Source organism: Bison bison, unplaced genomic scaffold, assembly GCF_000754665.1.
Source record: "Bison bison bison isolate TAMUID 2011002044 unplaced genomic scaffold, Bison_UMD1.0 scf7180017864170, whole genome shotgun sequence".
NCBI classification, from domain to species: domain Eukaryota; kingdom Metazoa; phylum Chordata; class Mammalia; order Artiodactyla; family Bovidae; genus Bison; species Bison bison.
Genome location: NW_011494742.1, coordinates 1,046,726 through 1,066,412, shown reverse-complemented (window position 1 = coordinate 1,066,412; position 19,687 = coordinate 1,046,726). Strand labels below are relative to the sequence as shown.

The 19,687-nt window shown below is 43.2% G+C and overlaps 1 protein-coding gene across 4 annotated transcripts in view; it reads left to right on the top strand.

The window, feature by feature from the left end:
• Positions 1 to 19,687, top strand: part of SLC14A1 (solute carrier family 14 (urea transporter), member 1 (Kidd blood group)) — a 57,033-nt gene that overhangs the window by 1,265 nt on the left and 36,081 nt on the right. For 2 of the 4 annotated variants that reach the window (XM_010842029.1, XM_010842026.1), the window contains exon 2: positions 13,222 to 13,451. The exons of the other annotated variants lie outside the window; for them this stretch is intronic. The gene's annotated coding sequence lies outside the window, so the exon portion shown is untranslated. The remainder of the gene's footprint in view (positions 1 to 13,221; positions 13,452 to 19,687) is intronic. 4 annotated transcript variants of the gene reach the window in all.

The window sequence follows — 19,687 nt, the reverse complement described above, 5'->3', positions numbered from 1 at the left end:
TCTGGAGTGGGTTGCCATTTCCTTCTCCAATGCATGAAAGTGAAAAGTGAAAGTGAAGTCGCTCAGTTGTGTCCGACTCTTAGCGACCCCATGGACTGCAGTCTACCAGGCTCCTCCATCCATGAGATTTTCCAGGCAAGAGTACTGGAGTGGGGTGCCATTGCCTTCTCCCATATAATGTAGAGCAGTGTTAATTACATTGATTGTGTTGTACATCACATCCCTAGTACTTATTTATCTTATAATTGGGAGTTTGTATCTTTTAACCACCTTTACCCAGCCACCCATCTGCTCCCCATCTCTGGCAACCACAAATCTGGTCTCTTTCTATGAGTGTTTGTTTGTTTTTGAAATATCAGTGCCCTATAACACTATTAGTTCCTGGTAGACAGCACAGTGATTTGATGTTTCCATACATTTCAAAATGATTGCAAGTCTAGTTACCAGGGCAGCAGAGCATTTAAAAACCCCAGTGGCCACAGGCCGCAGTCAGAGCAGCTCCATCAGAACCTCTAAGTTGGGCCAAGGAAGGAGCAGTTTTCATAGTGTTTTGCAGAGTTGGACATGACTGAAGTGACCTAGCATCATGTGGGAGGAACCAAGGCAGCATTATTTTGTCAAGGGACAGTTGTCCTGGCTCTGGGGTCCAATTCTTAACCTCTGAACCTAGACATATTTTAGCTGTGCTCCTGGCTCCACCAAAGACCTGTTCAGCTCATCTGACGGTTCTTTTGTTTTTAAACTCCCCAAGAGACAGGGGTGCTCAACCAGTCTGTGGCTACCCTGGCATAGGGCAGGTATAAAGCAGAGAAAGCAGGGGGAAAGATTGATGTGAGGACCAGGAAGGCAGGACAGAGAGCCTGGGGCGGGGGTCAGAGTATCCACCACCATTCCTGAGCCTGAGCATCCCGTTCCCCTGGGATCCCAGCTTGGCTCCTTGGCCTTGGTCCCAGGTTCTCAACAGAAACAGGCTCCAAGGCCCCCGTGGATAGGGACCGGGATTCACATGCCCCAGAGCACCCCACCCTCTTCTCTAGGAGCAGTGAGAGAGGGTTAAACTCAAGTAAACTCAGACACAGTTCTACTCAAGTAAATCCTCTAAGCCATGGTGAGAAAAATAGGGCATTGCCTCCTTTATTTTCTTCTTCCCCCAGTTCTCTCCTACACAGACCATCTTATCCCCTGACAGGCAAGTTATTTGCAAATATAGTCTGTCTCGTTTCCCGGGCTGAGACTGGACTCCTGGGCATGGGCCCTATGCAGTCACGTGGGCTACCACCTTGGTTTAATGCTATTCTATCGTCATCTCAAAAGTCTTAATTTTTGGCTAAGTAGACCCGCATTTACATTTTGCCCTGGACCTTTGAATTACGTAGCCGGTTCTGCACGGGGCTCTTGCCAGAGGCTGAGCTCTCTCCCATGGCAACACCTTCAAAGCTCCCCTCTGCTTTCCAAACTCCTTCCTCATTGGTGACAGCCTGAGACAGCAACATGATTCTCCAATATCCACCAAGGGACCGCACAGCGAAAAAGGCAAGTACCCAGGGAAGAGGGATATGCAGAGAGAGATGGCACCTGCTACTCTGAAGGCCAGGAAACCTGGGAAATGTTCATGGCTCTCCAAACTAGAGTCAAGGCAAGACTCAGGAGATCCCACTCATGGTCAACAAGCAAAATCCTTCACAGTAGAAAGGAGAAAAGAGCAGCCAACCTTCCCCCTCCCATTCTGATCCCCCTGGTATAGAGACGTTTAGCTGGACTTCACCCCAACACGGGTGCGTATGAGCAGAGACCACCTCCATGACTTGAGTTCCTGTGTGCCTATCACACCGTGACTTGTTCACTAAACCGTCTTCTCCACATGCTAAAAGCTCTCTGAGGGCCAGATCATGCATCTCTCGGGCACCCCCCCCCCAACTCCAGGTCCTGGCAGCGCTAAGTGTTTGGTAAACAACTTAACAACAAACCAATCCCTACTTTAGCAAATAATTCCAGAAGGTGTGTCCTTAAACAAGGCAATGTTGGCTCAAAAGCAGATCCTGGGGCCCCACCTTCAGAGACTGGGACTCAACAGGTGAAGAGGACCAGGAAACTGCATTTCTACAAGCATCACCCAGTGCCTTGAGAAGGCCGATCCTCCAGAGTATATGAAGGACTGAGGGAGGGGCATAGGAGAGGGGGCTCTGGGTGGGGTGAGAGCAGGTTTCACATAGAGGCCCAGAACAAAGCTACAGCAGAGGGCCTGAGCCACTGCAATTTACAGGTTCCCATGTGGTGCTGATGCTGCTGGTCTTTAGGCCAGACTTGAACGGAGACAGGTTGTAGTCCCCAGACCAGCCACATCAGAATCACCTAGGAACATGTTAGGGATATAAATTCCCAGGCACTGCCCCAGACCTATTAAGTCAGAGACTCTGGGGGTGGGAACCAGCGATCTAGGTGATGCTGGTACTGGTGGAGTTTGAGAACTAGTAAGCTGAGCACGGAATTGTCTCTTCTATCACAGAAGTACTGATGTTAAGTCCTATTAGGTGCCTAAATCTGTGCTAAATAATGTGATAGCAACAAAGACCCTGTAACCTCTCCTGGCTTCAAGAAACTTAGAATTTATAGCTACTGTGTACCGGCGGTGCAGGAGGGGGTGTAACAATGGCAGAGCTTATGAAAAATATTTTGTGCTTTTCTACCAGTACCACCCAAGGGGTGTGATTCAGAAGATCTGGATTATTAGGATAGAGCTAGAGCTTTTTCTGACCCTTATTCCATGATTCAGCACCACACTTTGACACGGATTTTCAAGGCAAGAGACGACTAAGACCAGAAAATTCACTGGAAAGTAGCCCAGCACCAAAGAGTGTGATGTTGGCCCTTGTGTGCTCTGTGTGGCTTTTGGAAAGGGAAGAGGTTTCCAAAGGCCTTGCGAGCTAAGCAAAATACTTCAGATTCGATGCAAGGTCAGGGAGTAGGATCAGGTGAGACAGACGTGGCCATGAAGAACTGTAAGTAAAATCTCAGTTAAATCTCATAGTTCTTGTAGGGTTGATCATCTTATTCCCATTTTACAGATCAAATACCCAAGAATCTAGTAAGTTAAAAGTCGTATACACAAATACCCGGTTCATAAATCTCTTAGCCAGAACTCACACCCAAACGTTCATGGTTGCCCTTGGAGTCTCTTGAGCAAGGATGGAACTTGAGGACAGTGTGAGAATGTTTGTTAAGTCAGGCATGATCGACTGGAGACCGATAAAAGTAACCAGCCTGGACTAGGGACTCTGGCCAAGGAAATTAAACAAAGGAGGCTTTGAGCTATTGAACACCAGTAAGTGACATGGAGATCTGTGGGGGGACAGTCATGACAACTGAAGGAAACCGCACTGGTGTAACCAAAGCATTGGACATGGAGTCCAAAGACCTCAGCCCATGTCCCATTTCTTTCTGTGACCTGGAACAAGGCATTTCCTGTCCTTGAACCTGTTTTCTCACCGATAAAATGGAGATGATAATCCCCACCCTACCTTCCTTGGATGATCACACATATTAAAAGTTCCAGAAAGAGTAAAGTAAGATACTGTTAATACTCTCAACTAAGCTACCGTGAATGTCATTGGGCACATTATTAGACAGTTCAAACAGAATGTTTTTCCCGTCTTTTCTCCAGGAACATTTTTTTTTAAGTTTTTATTTTATATTGGAATATAGTTGGCTTACGATATTGGGTTAGTTTCAGGTGTACAGCAAAATGATTCAGTTATACATACATCTATTCATTTTCAAATTCTTTTCTCATTTATGTTACTATACGATATTGAGTAGACTTCCCTGTGCTATATAGTAGGTCCTCATTCATTATCTCCTGTATATATGGGAAGCCCATTGTATATATATAGGGCTTCCCAGGTAACTGAGTGGTAAAGAATCTGCCTGCCAATACAGGAGATGCAGGTTTGATCCCTAGGTTGGGAGATCCTAGAGAAGGGAATGGCAACCCACTCCAATATAGTAGTGTATATATGCCAATCCCAGACTCCTGATTTATCTGTCTCCCCCATGCTTCCCCTTTGGTAACCATAAATTTCTTTGCTAAGTCTGTGAGTCTATTCTACTTTTGTAAATAAGTTCATTTGTATCATTTAGATTCTGCATATAAGTGATATCATGATATTTGTCCTTCTCTGACTTACTTCACTTAATATGATAATCTCCAAGCCCACCAGTGTTGCTGCAAATGACTTATTTCATTCTTCTTATAGCTGAGTAATATTCCTGTGCATGTATCTATCACATTTTCTTTATCCATTGATCTGTTGATGGACATTTAGGTTGATTTCATATCTTGGCTATTGTAAACAGAGCTGCAGTGAACATTGGGGTGAATGTATCCCTTCGAACCATGATTTTCCCCAGCTATACACCCAGGAGTGGGATTGCTGAATCATATGGTAGTTCTGTGTTTAGTTTTTTAAGGAACCTCCATACCGTTCTCCATAGTGGCTATACCAATTTACATTCCCACCAATAGTGTAGGAGGGTTCCTTTTTCTTCACATCCTCTCCAACATATATTGTTTGTAGACTGTTTGATGAAGGCCATTCTGACTGGTGTGAGGTGATACCTCATTGTAGTTTTGATTTGCATTTCTCTAATGATCCCCTGCAGAGAAGGCAATGGCACCCCACTCCAGTACTCTTGCCTGGAAAATCCCATGGACAGAGGAGCCTGGTAGGCTGCAGTCCATGGGGTCGCTAAGAGTCAGACACGACTGAGTGACTTCACTTTCACTTTTCACTTTCATACATTGGAGAAGGAAATGGCAACCCACTCCAGTGTTCTTGCCTGGAGAATCCCAGAGACGGGGGAGCCTGGTGAGCTGCCGTCTATGGGGTCACAGAGTCGGACACGACTGAAGCGACTTAGCAACAGCAGCAGCAGCAATGATCCCCTGGAGAAGGGAATGACTACCCTACTCTAGTATTCTTGCCTGGAGAATTCCATGGACAGATGAGCCTGGCGGGCTACAGTGCATGGGGTCGCAAAGAATCAGGCATGATTGAGCAACTAACACTTTTTTACATTTCAATAATTAGTGATGTTGAGCACTTTTTCATGTGACTCTTGTGTACATCTTCATATGTACATCTTCATTTAATAAATGTCTAGTTAGGCCTTCTGCCCATTTTTGGATTGGGTTGTTTGTTTCTATATTGAGCCATCAGTTGTTAGCCAAATTTTGGAGATTAATCCTGTCAGTCACATAGTTTGCAAATATTTTCTCCCATTCTGTGGGTTGTCTTTCCGTCTCATTTATGGTTTCCTCTGCTGTGCAAAAGTTTTTGGGTTTAATTAGATCCCATTTGTTTATTTTTATTTCCATTACTCTAGGAGATGCATTGAAAAAGATATTGATGCAATTTATATCAAAGAGTGTTCCACCTATGTTTTTTTAAGAGTTTTATAGTATTCAGTCTTACATATAGGTTTTTAATCCACTTTGAGTTTATTTTTGTCTGTGGTATTAAAGAATGTTATGATTTCATTCCTTTACATGTAGCTGTCCAGTTTTCCCAGCACCATTGATTGAAGAGACTGTCTTTTTCTACCGTGTATTCTTGTCTTCTTTATCATAGACTAATTGATCATAGGTGTGTGGGTTTATTTCTGGGTTTTCTTTCCTGTTCCTTTGACCTATATTTCTCTTTTTGTGCCAGTACCATAATGTTTTGATGACTGTAGCTTTGTAGTACACTCTGAAGCCAGGGAGCCTGATTCCTCCAGCTCTATTTTTCTTTCTCAAGATTACTTTGGCTATTTGGGTTTTTTTCTGTTTCCATACAAATTGTAAATTTTTTTATTCTAATTCTGTAAAAAATGTCAGTAGTAATTTGATAGGGATTGCAATGAATCTGTAGACTGCTTTGGGTGATATAGTCATTTTAACAGTATTGATTCTTCCAGTCCAAGGACATGGTATATCTTTCCATCTGTCTGTGTCGTCTTCAGTTTCTTTCATCAGCATCTTATAGTTTTCAGAGTGTAGGTCTTTTGCTTCCTTAGGCAGGTTTATTCCTAGGTGTTTTATTCATTTTGATGCAGTAGTAAATGGAATTAGTTTCTTCAATTTCTCTTTCTGATCTTTCATTGTTAATGTGTAGAAATGCAAGAGATTTATGTGTACTAATTTTGTATCCTGAAACCTCACCAAATTCATTGACAAGCTCTAGTAGTTTTCTAGTAGCATCTTTAGGATTTTCTGTGTATAGTATGTCATCTGCAAACGACGACAGTTTTACTTCTTTTTCAACTTGGATTCCTTTCATTTCTCTGATTGCTATGGCTAGGACTTCCAAAACCATGTTGAATAAAAGTGGTGAGAGTGGACATCCTCCTCTTATTCCTCATCTAAAAGGAAATGTGTTTAGTATTTCACAGTTGAGTATGATGTTAGCTGTAGCTTTGTATATATGGCCTTTATTATGTTGAAATAGTCTCCCTCTATACCCTCTTTCTGGAGAATTTGTGTCATAAATGGGTATTGAATTTTGTCAAGTTTTTTCTCTGTCTATTGAAATCATTACATGGTTTTTATTGTTCAATTTGTTAATGTGGTATATCACATTGATTGATTTGCGGATATTGAAGTATCCTTGCAAACTTGGGATAAATCCCACTTGATAATGGTGTACAACCCTCTTAGTGTATTGTTTGACTCAGTTTGCTAGTATCTTGTTGAGAATTTTTGCCTCTATGTTCATCAGTAATATTGGCTTGTAAATTTCTTTTTTTGTGATATCTTTTTTCTAGTTTTGATGTGTGGGTGATGGTGGCCTCATAGCGTGAGTTTGGGAGTGTTCCTTTCTCTGCAATTTTTTGAAAGCATTTCAGAAGAATAAGTATTAACTCTCCTCTAAATGTTTGATAGGATTCACCTGTGAAGCCATCTGGTCCTGGACTTTTGTTTGTCAGAAGTTTCTTTATCATCATTTCAGTTTCAGTATTTGCAATAGGTCTGTTTATATTTTCTATATCTTTCTGGTTCAGTCTTGTACCTTTTAAGAATTTGTCCATTTCTTCTAGGTTGTCCATTTTATTGGCATATAATTGCTTGTGGTAATCCTTTGTATTTCTGTGGCGTCGATCATAACTTCTCCTTTTTCATTTTTAATTCTATTAATGTGAGCCCTCTCCCTTTTTTTCTTGATGAGTTTGGCTAAAGTTTTACCTACTTTGTTTATCTTTACAAAGAGTGTGTGTGCATGCTCACTCAGTCATGTCTGACTCTTTGTGGACTTTTAGCCCACCAGACTCCTCTGTCCATGGGATTCTCCAGGCAAGAATACTAAAGTGGGCTGCCATTTCCTCCTGTGGGGAATCTTCTTGACCCAGGGATAAAACCTGTGTCTCTTGCATCTCCTGCATTGGCAGGTGGATTCTTTAGTCCAGAGCCACCTGGGAAGCCCCATCTGTTCAAAGAACCAGTTTTTATTTTCATATATCTTTTCAATTTTTTCCATCTCTATTTCGTTTATTTCTGTCTCATCTTTATTACTTTCCTTCTACTAACTTTGGGTTTTGTTCTTTCTCTAGCTGCTTTCGCTGTAAGTTTAGATTGTTTCTTTGAGATTTTTCTTGTTTCTTGATGTAAGATTGCATTGCTATAAACTTCCTTCTTAGCACTGCTTTTGCTGCATCTCATAGGTGTTGCATCATCATGCTTTTGTTTTCTTTTGTCTCTAGTTTCGTTTGGTTTTTTATTTTCTCTTTGATGTCTTCAGTGACCCACTGGCTTTTTAGTAGCGTATTGTTTAGCTTCCGTGTGTCTGTGTTTTTTACAGTTTTTTCTTATAGTTGATTTCTAATCTCATAGCATTGTAGTTGGAAAGGATGCTTGATATGATTTCAGTGTTCTTAAAGTTGCCGAGGCTCACTTTGTGGCCCAGTATGTGATCAATCCTGGAGAGGATTTCATCTGCATTTGAAAAAAATGTTTATTCTGCTGCTTTGGGATGGGATTCTGTATAAATATCAGTTAGGTCCATTGATCTCAATGTGTCATGTAAGGCCTGTGTTTCCTAACTGATTTTCTGTCCCTGTTTGACCTGTCCATTGAGGAAAGTGGGGTGTTAAATTCCCCCACTGTTATTATATTACTGTCAATTTCTCCTTTTATGACTGTTACTATTTGCCTATATTGGGTGCCTATATATTTACTATTCTATATCTTACTCTTAGGTTGATCCCTTGATCATTATGTAGTGTCCTTCTTTGTCTCTTATAACAATCTTTATTTTAAAGTTAATTTCATATGATATGAGTATTTTTACTCCAGTTTTTTTGTTTTCTATTTGCATGGAATAAGTTTCTTCTATCCCCTCACTTTCAGTCTGTATGTGTCTCTAGATCTGAAGTAGATCTCTTACAGACAACATATATACACGTCTTATTTTTGTATCCATTCAATCAGTCTATGTCTTTTGGTTGAAGCATTTGACTTGTTTATGTTTAAAGTAATTATTGATATGTATGTTCTTATTGCCATTCTGCTCATTGTTTTGATGTGTTTTGCTGGTCTTTTTGCTCCCACTCTTCTTTTGTTTTCTTCTCTGTGATTTGATGACTAACTTTAGTGTTGTGTTTGGATCCCTTTTTCTTTGTGTGTATATGGGTATCTATTGTATATTTTTCATTTTTGGTTGCCATGAGGTTTTGATACAGCAGTCTGTATGTAAACAAGATTGGAGTTGCCGTTCTTTTCATTTCAAATACATTTGTAGTATCCTGCATTGTGCTCTCCTCTTCTCATGAGTGCTGATTTCATATTCATGTAGATGAAGCCCTACCTTTATTGTATGTTTGCCTTTACTGGTGGACTTTTTCATTCATAATTTTCATGTTTCTGGTTGTGGCCTTTTCCTTTCTGCCCAGAGAAGTTCCTTTAGCACTTGTTGCAAAGCTGGTCTGCTGGTGCTGAATTCTCTCAGCTTTTGCTTGTCTATAAAGCTTCTGATTTCTACATCAAATCTGAATGAGAGACTTGGTAGGTAGCGTGTTCTTGGTTGTAGGTTCTTCTCTTTCACCACTTTAAATGTATTGTGACCCTCACTTCTGCCTGCCGAGTTTCTGCTGAAAAATCAACTGGTAACTTTATGGGAGTTCCCTTGTATGTTATTTATTGATATTCCCTTGTTAAAAATATTTTCTCTATGTCTTTAATTTTCGTCAGTTTGATTATTATGTATCCCAGAACGTTCCTCCTTGAGTTTATCCTGCCTGGGTTTCTCTTTGCTTCCTGGACCTGGGTAAATGTTTTCTTTCCCATGTTAGGGAAGTTTTCAGCTATTGCCTTTTCAAATATTCCCTGAGGTCCTCTCTCTCTCTTTTCTCCTTCTGAGACCTCTGTAATGCAAATGTTGATCATTTAATAACCAACAGAGGTCTCTTAGACTATCATTTCTTTTCATTCTTTATTCTGTTCCACTGCAGTGACTTCCACCATTCTGTCTTTCAGCTCACTTATTCATTCTTCTGCCTCATTTATTCTGCCATTGATTCCTTCTAGTGCATTTTTATGCATTGGAGAAGGAAATGGCAACCCACTCCAGTGTTCCTGCCTGGAGAATCCTAGGGACAGGGGAGCCTGGTGGGCTGCCATCTCTGGGGTTGCACAGAGTTGGACACGAGTGAAGCGACTTAGCAGCAGCAGCAGCAGTGCATTTTTGCATTTGACTTATTGCATTGCTTGTCTCTGATTATTTGTTCTATGGATCTTCTAGCTCTAGCTCCAGCTTCTAGCTCTAGTTAAACATTTTGATCTGTGCCTCCATTCTTTTTCTGAAATCTTGGATCATCCTTACTATCATTTCTCTGAATTCTTTTTCAGATCAATTGCATATCTCCACTTCACTTAATTGTTTTTCTGGGGTTTTATCTTGTTCCTTCTAGAACAGATTCCTCTGCCATCTCCCTTTATCTAGCTTTCTGTAATTGCAGTTTCTGTTCTGGGGGCTACAATTGTAATTCTTTTTCTTCTGCTGTCTGATCCTTGGTGGATGAGTCTGGTCTATGAGAGTTTTCCAGGCTTCCTGGTGAGAGGGACTGGTCCTTCACACTGGTGGATGGAGCTGGGTCCTATCCCTCCGGTGGGCAGGGTCATGTCAAGAGATGTGTTTAGTGGACAGCTGTGGGGTCAGGAATACTGACTGATGGGACTGCCTTGTTGGCTGTTTGGCCTAAGGCATCCCACACTGGAGCATATAGGCTGCTGGATGGGGCCAGGTCTTGGTGAGAAAATGGCAGCCTCCAGGAGGGCCCATACCAATGAGTACTTCCTAGAACTACTGCCAACAGTGTCTTTGCCCCCAGAGTGAGCCACAGCCACCCCCACCTCCACAGAAGACCCTCCAGTACCAGCAGGTAGGGCTGGCCCAGGCTTCTATGAGGTCACTGATTTTCCCCCTGATTCCTGGTATGCACAAGACCTTATGCATACTCTCTAAGAGTGGGATTTCTGTTCCCCCAATCCGATGAAATTCCTAGAATCAAACCCCACTGGCCTTCAAAGCCAAATGCTGCAGGGCCTTCTCTTCTCAATGCCAGACCCCCAAGCTGGGGAACCTGACATGGGGCTCAGAACCTTCACTCCTGTGGGAGAACCTCTGTGATATAATTATTTTCCTGTTGTGTGTCACCCACCCAGGATTTGCTTTTATTACAAATGCACCCCACCTACCATCTCATTGTGGCCTCCTCTTTGTCTTTGGACATAGCGTATGGTTTTTGGTAGATTCCAGTGGGTTTTTTTGTTTTGTTTGTCTGTGGTTCTTAAGCAGTTGTGATTTTGGTGTTTTCATGACAGGTGAGCTCACTTCCTTCTACTCTACCATCTTGTCTCCACTACCCTTAGGAATGTGTATTTTTCAAACTTTATGTCCTTGTTATCATTTTAGCTCGAGCAGGCAATAGGTCTTGTTAAAGGTGGTCAAGATAGACTAAACACTTAATTGTTAAATAAATATTTGTTTTCATACATAATTCTCAAGAACTTTCCACTGCCTCTATGGAAGAAAAAACCTGTAAATTTATTATAACACTTTTATTAAGATACAATTTACATACCATCCAATTCACCCACTGAAGCATATAATATTCACAGAATTGTATAAAAAGCATCACCATCATAAATTTTGGAACATTTTCATCACCTGCAAAAGAAACTCTGTACTCGTTGGCAGTCATTCCCCACTTTCCCCCAGCCTCTCCAAAGCCCTAGGTCAACATTAATCAGCTCTCTGTCCCTACAGATTTGCATATTCTGGACATTTCACATATATGAAAATGTGACTTTTACTTGGCAGAAATAAGGCTTTCCAGATCATCACACTCCAGCAGGAATTAGAATTTCCTCTCTTTTATGGCTGAATAGATTCCATTGTGTTCTTATACCACTTTTTGTTTCTCCATTCATCAGTTAATGAGTATTTGTGTTGTTTCTACTTTTGGCTGTTACGAATTATGCCACTATAAATGTTCATGTACAAATTTTTGTGTGATTTAATTTCATTTCAGTGCATACATGGGAGGGGAATTACTTAGGTGTATGGTAACTATTTGTTTAACCTTTTGAGGGGCTGTCAGACTGTTTTCTGAAATGGCTGCACCATTTTACATTTTTACCAGCAGGGATGTATTAGAGTTCCAATTTCCCCCACTTCTCCACAGTTATAGTATCTGTCTTTAATTATAGCTCTCCTAGTGGGTGTGAAGTGATATCCCATTGTGGTCTTGATTTGCATTTTCTTGATGATTAATGATGTTGAGCATTTTTTCATGTCCTTAATGGACATTTGTGTTATCTTCTTTGGAGATACATCTATTTACATCTTTTGCCCATTTTTAAAATTAGGTTGTCTTTTTATTACTGAGTTGTAAGAGTTCCTTACAGATTCTGAATACAAGTCCCCTATGAGACATATAACTTGCAACTATGTTTTACCATTCTATGAGCTGTCCTTTCACTTTCTTGATGGTGTCCTTTGAAATCCAAAAGCTTTTATTGGTCATGAGGTCCAAGTTATTTTTTCTTTTGTTGCTTATGCTTTTGGTGTCATATCTAAGAAATCATTGCCTAAGCCAAGGTCATGAAAACACTTCTTTTAAGAGTTTAACAGTTTTAACTCTTATATTTAGGTCTCTTATCTATTTTGAGTTAATTCTTATATGTGGTGTGAGGTAAAATTCTTAGTCTTTTACATATGAATATTTAGTTAGCATCATTTATATAAGACTACTCTTTCCCACTTATTGGAGTTTTTTCCAGAACCCAGAAAAATCTTTAATTTACATTCTTATTATTCTAGGGTAGTATTTCCGAAGCTGGTCTATTGAGAACTTTAATAAACATGTTACAAAAAAAAAAAAAAAAAAAAAAAAACAGGAAAAAAGTCACATGACCCAACAAGTTCTAGGTATATTAAGCTGAATAAAATTAAGCATCTTTCCATACTGTAGTCTCAAAGACTTTAGTACCAGCATATCTGATGGATCTCTTACTTTATCAGTGAAGGCTTTTTATGTGGGCACATATCAACTTCTCTAGAAGCATGCTTCCAAGAAACTCAAGTTTGGGATCCACTCTTTTAACAGACTTACTCATTTGAATGCTCTTAAAATGTTCTAACTTTCCTCTTTGAGAATTAAGCCACCAGTATGGCTGGAGGTTGTTTGTTTTGTTGTTTGTTTTTCATCTTTAGGGCTTCCCTGGTAGCTCAGCTGGTAAAGAATCCACCTGCAATGCAGGAGACCCCGGTTCAATTCCTGGGTCAGGAAGATCCCCTGAAGAAAGGATAGGCTACCCACTCCAGTATTCTTGGGCTTCCCTAGTGGCTCCATTGGTGAAGAATCCACCTGCAGTGCAGGAGATCCCGGTTCAATTCCTGGGTCAGGAAGATCCCCTGGAGAAGGGAATGGCTACCCATTCCAGTATTCTGGTCTGGAGAATTCCATGGACTGTATAGTCCATGGGGTTGCAAAGAGTCAGACACGACTGAGCAACTTTCACTTCATGTTTTCATCTTTAACCAGATGAGAGCAGAAATAAGTCAGTAATCTGTGAGTTCCCCTGGATCACTTTGCTAACTGGTTTAGGATGCACAGTTTTTGTTTATAATGAAGCATCATTTTTTAAGGTAAATATTAAATAGCACTTTTTTTTTTTTTTTTTGAAAGTGTGATCCAAGAACCACCTGCATCAGAATAACCTGGTTTTTAAGGGCAGATTGCTGGGGCCCTTTCAGACCTAGCAATCAGAAACCCTCAAGCTGGAGCTCAGATGCTGCGCTGACAGGCTCTCTGTTGATTCCTGTTAACACCAAAGCTTAAGAACTGCGGCTCATCCTTGGATTAAGGGAGAAAGCAAAATAGTGTGAGGAGGGGGAAGGGGGGACAGACCCTGAGAGGTAAGTGGGACCAGAATGACCCCGCCCTTCCTGTACTTCTTTCTTTCCCGTCCCCATTTCCACTGCCCACTTCGTGCCCTTTTTCATGTGTATGTGCGTGCATCCTGTGTACATACGTGATCACTGAACTCAGGCACACTAAGCACTCCTTGGTCCGTGATACCTTTGTGTTGCCACCAGAGGGCACCAGAGCACCTCCGAAAGCCATGGGAGTCCTCTCCCCTCAGTATTCTTTTCCACTACAGACTCTCCACCCAGGGTATAATCTCCCAATCTCAGGCCTGTGCCCCAACTCACCGATTCCCAAAAGGACGTCAGATCACATGAGAGCGAAGAGCTGTTTTTTAAAAACCTCTTATGAGTTGTGAAGCCCTGGGGAACTTGTCTAATCCTCTGAGCACAAGTTTCTCATATTAACAAGGAAACATATGAACCTGTTACTGTAGTTCTTTTAACAGTTAAATGAGACAGTAAAGGTAGTGCTCCTGGCTATTGTTTTTCTACCATAGGCAGTGATTTGCATTGCTTGAAATCCTGAAACCTTGAATTGCAAAAAAAAACACAAGTTCTAAAAATTGTATTATCAACAAGTTATAAGCAAATCTGTTTCTTCTTGGCTGTCTTGCATGCCTATATTCAGATGCCTCTCTGTCTCCTCGATAATTTTTGGTCTGGATCTTATCATTTTGCATAAAGCACAGTTCATGACACCAATGGTGAGCTGAAGAATGCAGGTTAGCAAAGGGGAGCCTCCCTAAAAACCAAGGGGCTCGGCTCCAGGCTCCACACTCTCTCTGTGTCCTTCCCCAGGCCTTGTTAGGTAGTAAAATATAAGTGACATCTAGGTGTTGTTCCCTAATTAATTGTGCTATAATTATCATTGTGATAATTCACTCTGCGAAGGCAGTTATTGCAGTAGATACTTTAGTGAAGGAGGTGGCGGTGGAAGGAAAGAAGAAAGTGAAGTCGCTCAGTCATGTCTGACTCTTTGCGACCCCATGAACCTCCATCCATGGGATTTTCCAGGCAAGAGTACTGGAGTGGGTTGCCATTTCCATCTCCAGGGGATCTTCCCGACCCAGGGATCGAACCCAGGTCTCCCACATTGCAGGCAGATGCTTAGTGGGGAAGGAAGTAGTGGAAATGGGGGTTATGGTGAGGGTGCTGGTGGAGGTGGTGGTGAGGTTGGTGGTTGTGGAGCTGCTGAGGCTGGTGATAGAGAGGGTAGTGGTGGAGAAGCCGCGGTGGGCTCTCCTACTTAGCAGCCTTCAGAGAGCCCACCACCTGAAGGATAAATCCCAACTCCCGAGCTCGACAAAGTGCTTCATGGTCCAACCGCTGCTTACTTCTTTAGCCTCGCTTCCCGTTAATCACTGACACACTGACACACTAAGCTCTGCCACATTAGAATATTTTCTGAGCCTCAGACCCAGTTTTGCCCTTAATTTTACTGTCTTTGTGCTGCTATTCTTGCCGTCTCTTTCTTCCCACCAGATACACTCCTCTTCAGTCTTCAATACCCAGTTCAAATGTCACTGGCATTTTTTTTATGAGGAGTTTCCTGACCCTCGAGGCAAAATTAGTGTCCATTCTTTGTGCACACCTCGGCTCTACCATTTTTGGTCTGGCTGGTAACAAGCTGATGGGGTCTCCTTGCCTACCAGAGGTAGCCTTAAAGTGACCTTTTCAAGGTCCTCTTTAGACTCTGGTCCAAGACCTCTGACCCTCAGGCTGAGCCAGCAGTCACTCCATAACAGTCTTCAGTGCCTACCATGAATTCAAATGACCGGGCTCAGAAAACCTGTAGCCAAAGAGTGAACACTTCATAAATAAGTTTCTAGTAAATGAACACACTTCATGTAACTGATACCTGGTCAAGAGACAATACCACTCTAGCATCCAGAAGCCCTCCGACAGTTGTATTTTCAAAACGTTATTAACTACGGAAACGTGCGATTTTTTCAAGTGAGCTGTCAAATTCAAATGTGCAAGTAGTCACTAGCTTTTCAAAGACATTTTAGAAATTACAGAAGTGACTTCACTCAGAGGATGTGGAGACACCGTGTTCCTTTCCAGAACAACACTCCAGCCCTCAGCTAACCTGGGCCACACAGTGGGTGCTCCCAAGCCTGGGAGCTGAGCCAGAATCAGGCGAGGCAGGTACACTATCTAATTAGTGAAACCACTTGAAAAACAAGGTCCTGTTGACGATCAGGACATTCCAGGCAGAGGTTAATGGAAGTGAGATGGAGAACAACTACAGTGTGCTGTCTGTCTGCCAGGGTCTCCATGCTCCTGGGGCAACGCCGCTGGGAGCGCCGTTCCCATCTTACAGATGAGAAGACTGAGGAGAGCGCCCAGAACTTGCCCCACATCTTCACATTATCATGCTCAGAAGCCCAGAATCAGAAACCCCATCCCTCGGACTCTCAAGGGCATCTTTCTAGGGGGAAATAACAAAGGCTCTGGAGTGGAAATGAGAGCCACCGGTCCTGGGACACTTCTACCCTGGGGCTGACACACCCGTCCAACATCCCACTGAGGAGGAATGTCAGTTGGTGACGGAGGAGGCGTAGCAGCCCACGACAGAGGGAGCGTCCTGAAAACGAGCAGAGGGGCTTCCATGCAGGACGTCTCCCGCTCAGCCCAACCAGCCACTCTGCCACTCCTGCCCACTCCGTGTGTAATGGTTAAGAGTTCATGGTGGGGACACTGGGACATGTGTGAGAGACAGAGGTTCTTGATAAGTATTTTCCTTCTGCATTGCTGCAGACGCCTCCATGTTTTATGTGGCTATGTTTGGTAGTCCCTGCTGCCCTGGTATTTTCCATCAGAGGAAATGTACTGGCTCTGTTATGGCCATATCACCTTGGCCGCCAGCATCACACAGGTGTTTGCGATAGCACCCTGACCTCCTGACCTGCCGTGCTTACAGAGAAAGCACCAGCCTAGCAGCCCACACGAGGCGGTGTGACAACAAGCCTGTGTCGCCGCTGTGTGTGTGCACAGATTCCAGCACATTCCTCCCGTATCTCGAGAGGCCCCTGTATACCAAGCAGGACAGCCAGGTGGTGCATCACCCCACCCCCTCTGGTTGACCTTCAAGGCCCTTCCGTGGGGCCTGCCCTCCTGCCCAGGGGCCCGCCTGCCTGGTTGGCAGCTGCGTGGTCAACGGCATCACATGCCTTCAAGCGGACGGCTGGGCTGGTGCCTCAGGCCACTCTCGTCATCCTGGACCGTTCACCTCGCCAGCCCCCTGTTTCTTCAGCTTTTCGGGGAATATGATGCCACCGAAAGGGATAAAGGAACACCTTTCCTCCACCCCACAAAAATATAAGGCCCAAAGGACAGAAATCAAGGCTCACAGAATGAAGCAGGGGGTCCCAGTGGAGGAAAGTGCTGAATAGGCTTCTGATAAATGGCTCTGCTCCTTTCTCATCTGCCTTCAGCCTTCTAACAGCACCTACTGCTGCTCTAACTGCTCCCTCTTCCTGTCTCTTCAGATTAAACAGCCCCCGCCCGCGCCCCAAAATTAAATGTCTCCAGATCTGGATTCTTGTGCAGACCAGAGTCCCCCATCTCCAAATGCATCCTGAGGATTTCCAGCTGCCTGTCCAGACATCTCAAACTCAGTGTCATAGGTCTTCAACTGCTTTTACTTTACACTGTCATTAAACTTTTATTAAAGTGCGATGATAGACATTTAAGGGTACATATTGTAAATATACGATATGTACTTTTCACAAACTAACACACCCAGGTAGCCAGCAGATTGAGCATTTCAGAAGTCCCCCTGATCCCCCCTCCTGTGGTGACTGGTACCCTGACTTCTCTCAGTTTAGCCTATTTTGAACTTCGCATAAGTGGGATCACACAGTCTGTACTGTTCTGTGCCTGGCTGCTTTTTGCTCAACATTACGAGATGCATTCATAGCTCTGCGTGAAGTTGTAGGTCATCCCCTCACTTTCTCTGCAAAGGAATCATTAGCTACTCTGCCGGCGATGGGCAATTGACTTGTTGCCCGTTTTTCGGCTGTTAGGAGTAGAGTTGCGTTGAACTCTGTGGCACTGGTCCCTCAGTGTGGCCGTGTGCACACGTTTCTTTTGTGCACGTTCCTAAGGAGGGATTTTTGGACACACACTTTCAGTAGGCAGTTATCCACTCCTGTAGATGCTGCCAGGAAGTATCCATGTGCGTCGCCCACCCGCATCATGAGTTCTGGCTCCTCCGCTCTCTAACGCTTAATGTCACTTTTGATTCATCCATCCTTCACCCTGAGCTTATCTATTCTTCTTCCCCAATTATCTCACATTTGTGGCCTTTCTCCTTTGATGCTGTTCTGCGGCAGGCACCATGAACTTGTGCAGAGCCTTCCCAGGACCCGTACCTGCACAGTCTCCCTACAAGTCTGTCTCATCATCGCACCTTGTGGTCCACGAAAGTACAGTCGCTCCTGATCTCCAATTACTTTGGAGCTTACCTGTTTATTTATCTGGTTATTGACACCCTGCAGACCTCGCCAATGACCAAGCAAACCTCATCTTTCCCTTAGGCCACGGTGCTTCCTCCCTCGCGTCATTCTCCAATGCCTCCCTCCTTAGCTTGTGTGGCAGGAAATCTGTCTACTCTGTTAGCATTTCTACAACAAACCCCCAAGCTGGAGAGTTACTGCTGGCAGAGACTTCGAGAGACTGTCCCAACGCCCTTGTTTCCAAAAAATCCCCAAGAAACTTAAGAAAAAGAACTTAAGGCAAAAGTCCTAGTGACTTGTCACAACTTTCTTAAAGTGACAAGTATCACTTCTTATTTGCTGGTACTTTTATTTGATCTGAAACCAGCAGAGCTTTGGAAATTAACTGGGTGGAGAGGAGAGGGAATAACAAAAAGAAATTGCAAGTTGGCTTTGATTTTAAAACTGCTTCTCAGTGAGAGAAATGTTCTCATCAGCTACTGTTCTCAAACATCTGCCATGTTTAAAGAGGTTTTGACCGGTAGAAAGTTTCATTACAGAGAAGCATAGAAATACATGCAAGGGAAATAGCAGGCAAATTTGGCTTACTCCTCCCAAATTTTAAGAAAGCAAATAAAACTGAGTGCTTAATGTTTGCTTACAGTTTGCTACATTTATTACTTGAGTGTATACTTTACACATGGGACCCCAATACACTCTAATACTGCCCATATTTAAAGCTTTGAGCATAATTTTGCTGTTTTATATGGTTAATAGGTTCATAATTCTATCTTTTCTTTCATAATGTAGTATTATCTTACCTCTGCTTTCTTTGATGCTGGGTCCTTCGGTAGGGACCCATTGCCAAGTATTGTATCACAAAGAAGCCAATGTCAGAGTGCCTGTCAATATAGATGCCTGATACAAACGTGAAGGAGCGCCACTTTCTCTGTGGAGCCGAGTGGGGTGGACTCATGGCCTGTGATTCACAGCACACACCCTCCAGTGCAATCGTGAGGCTACTCACAGCCCACAAGCAGACTGAGCCTCTGTTGACTGACACTCAAGTTTCTTCCTAAAAGGCCATTCCCTCTTTTCCAGCCTTCACTAATGCCACTGAAACTTGTGAAGGGCCTCACGAGGCCCATACCTTCAGTAAAACTCCCTCTGCCTACTCCAGACACCACTGGTATTACCCAAATTCTTTTAGCCCTAAATTGTGTCCACTCAGTTTAGCACTTAATTGCACAGCATCTCACATCATGTTAGTGTTACTCACTCAGTCGTGTCCAACTCTTTGCAACTCCATAGACTGTTAGGCCCTCCAGGCACTTCTGTCCATGGAATTCTCCAGGCAAGAATACTGGAGTGGGTTGCCATGCCCTTCTCCAGGGGATCCTCCTGACCCAGGGATCAAACCCAGGTCTCCTGCATTGCAGACAAATTCTTTACCATTTGAGCTACCCAGAAAACACACATCATGTTAGAGGGCCTTAAAACCTGCCAGTTCTTGGTTAAACTTGACAGGTATTCTGACCCTCCCTGGAAGATCGCATGATAGGCTCCCCCGTAGGCCAATGATATTACAAATCCTTTCTTGCTAAGGAAAATGCCATTCCACCCATGGCATGACCAGTGATCAGACACAGCCTTGACCCTGACACTGATGTTCCCTTGTGTCTTATTGCTGCAGCAGAATGTGAGAACCACACTTCACACCATGCCTGAGAGTCCTAGGGACTCTTTGATCAGTAGTATGATGGGAACGTAGCTCACATGGCAGAG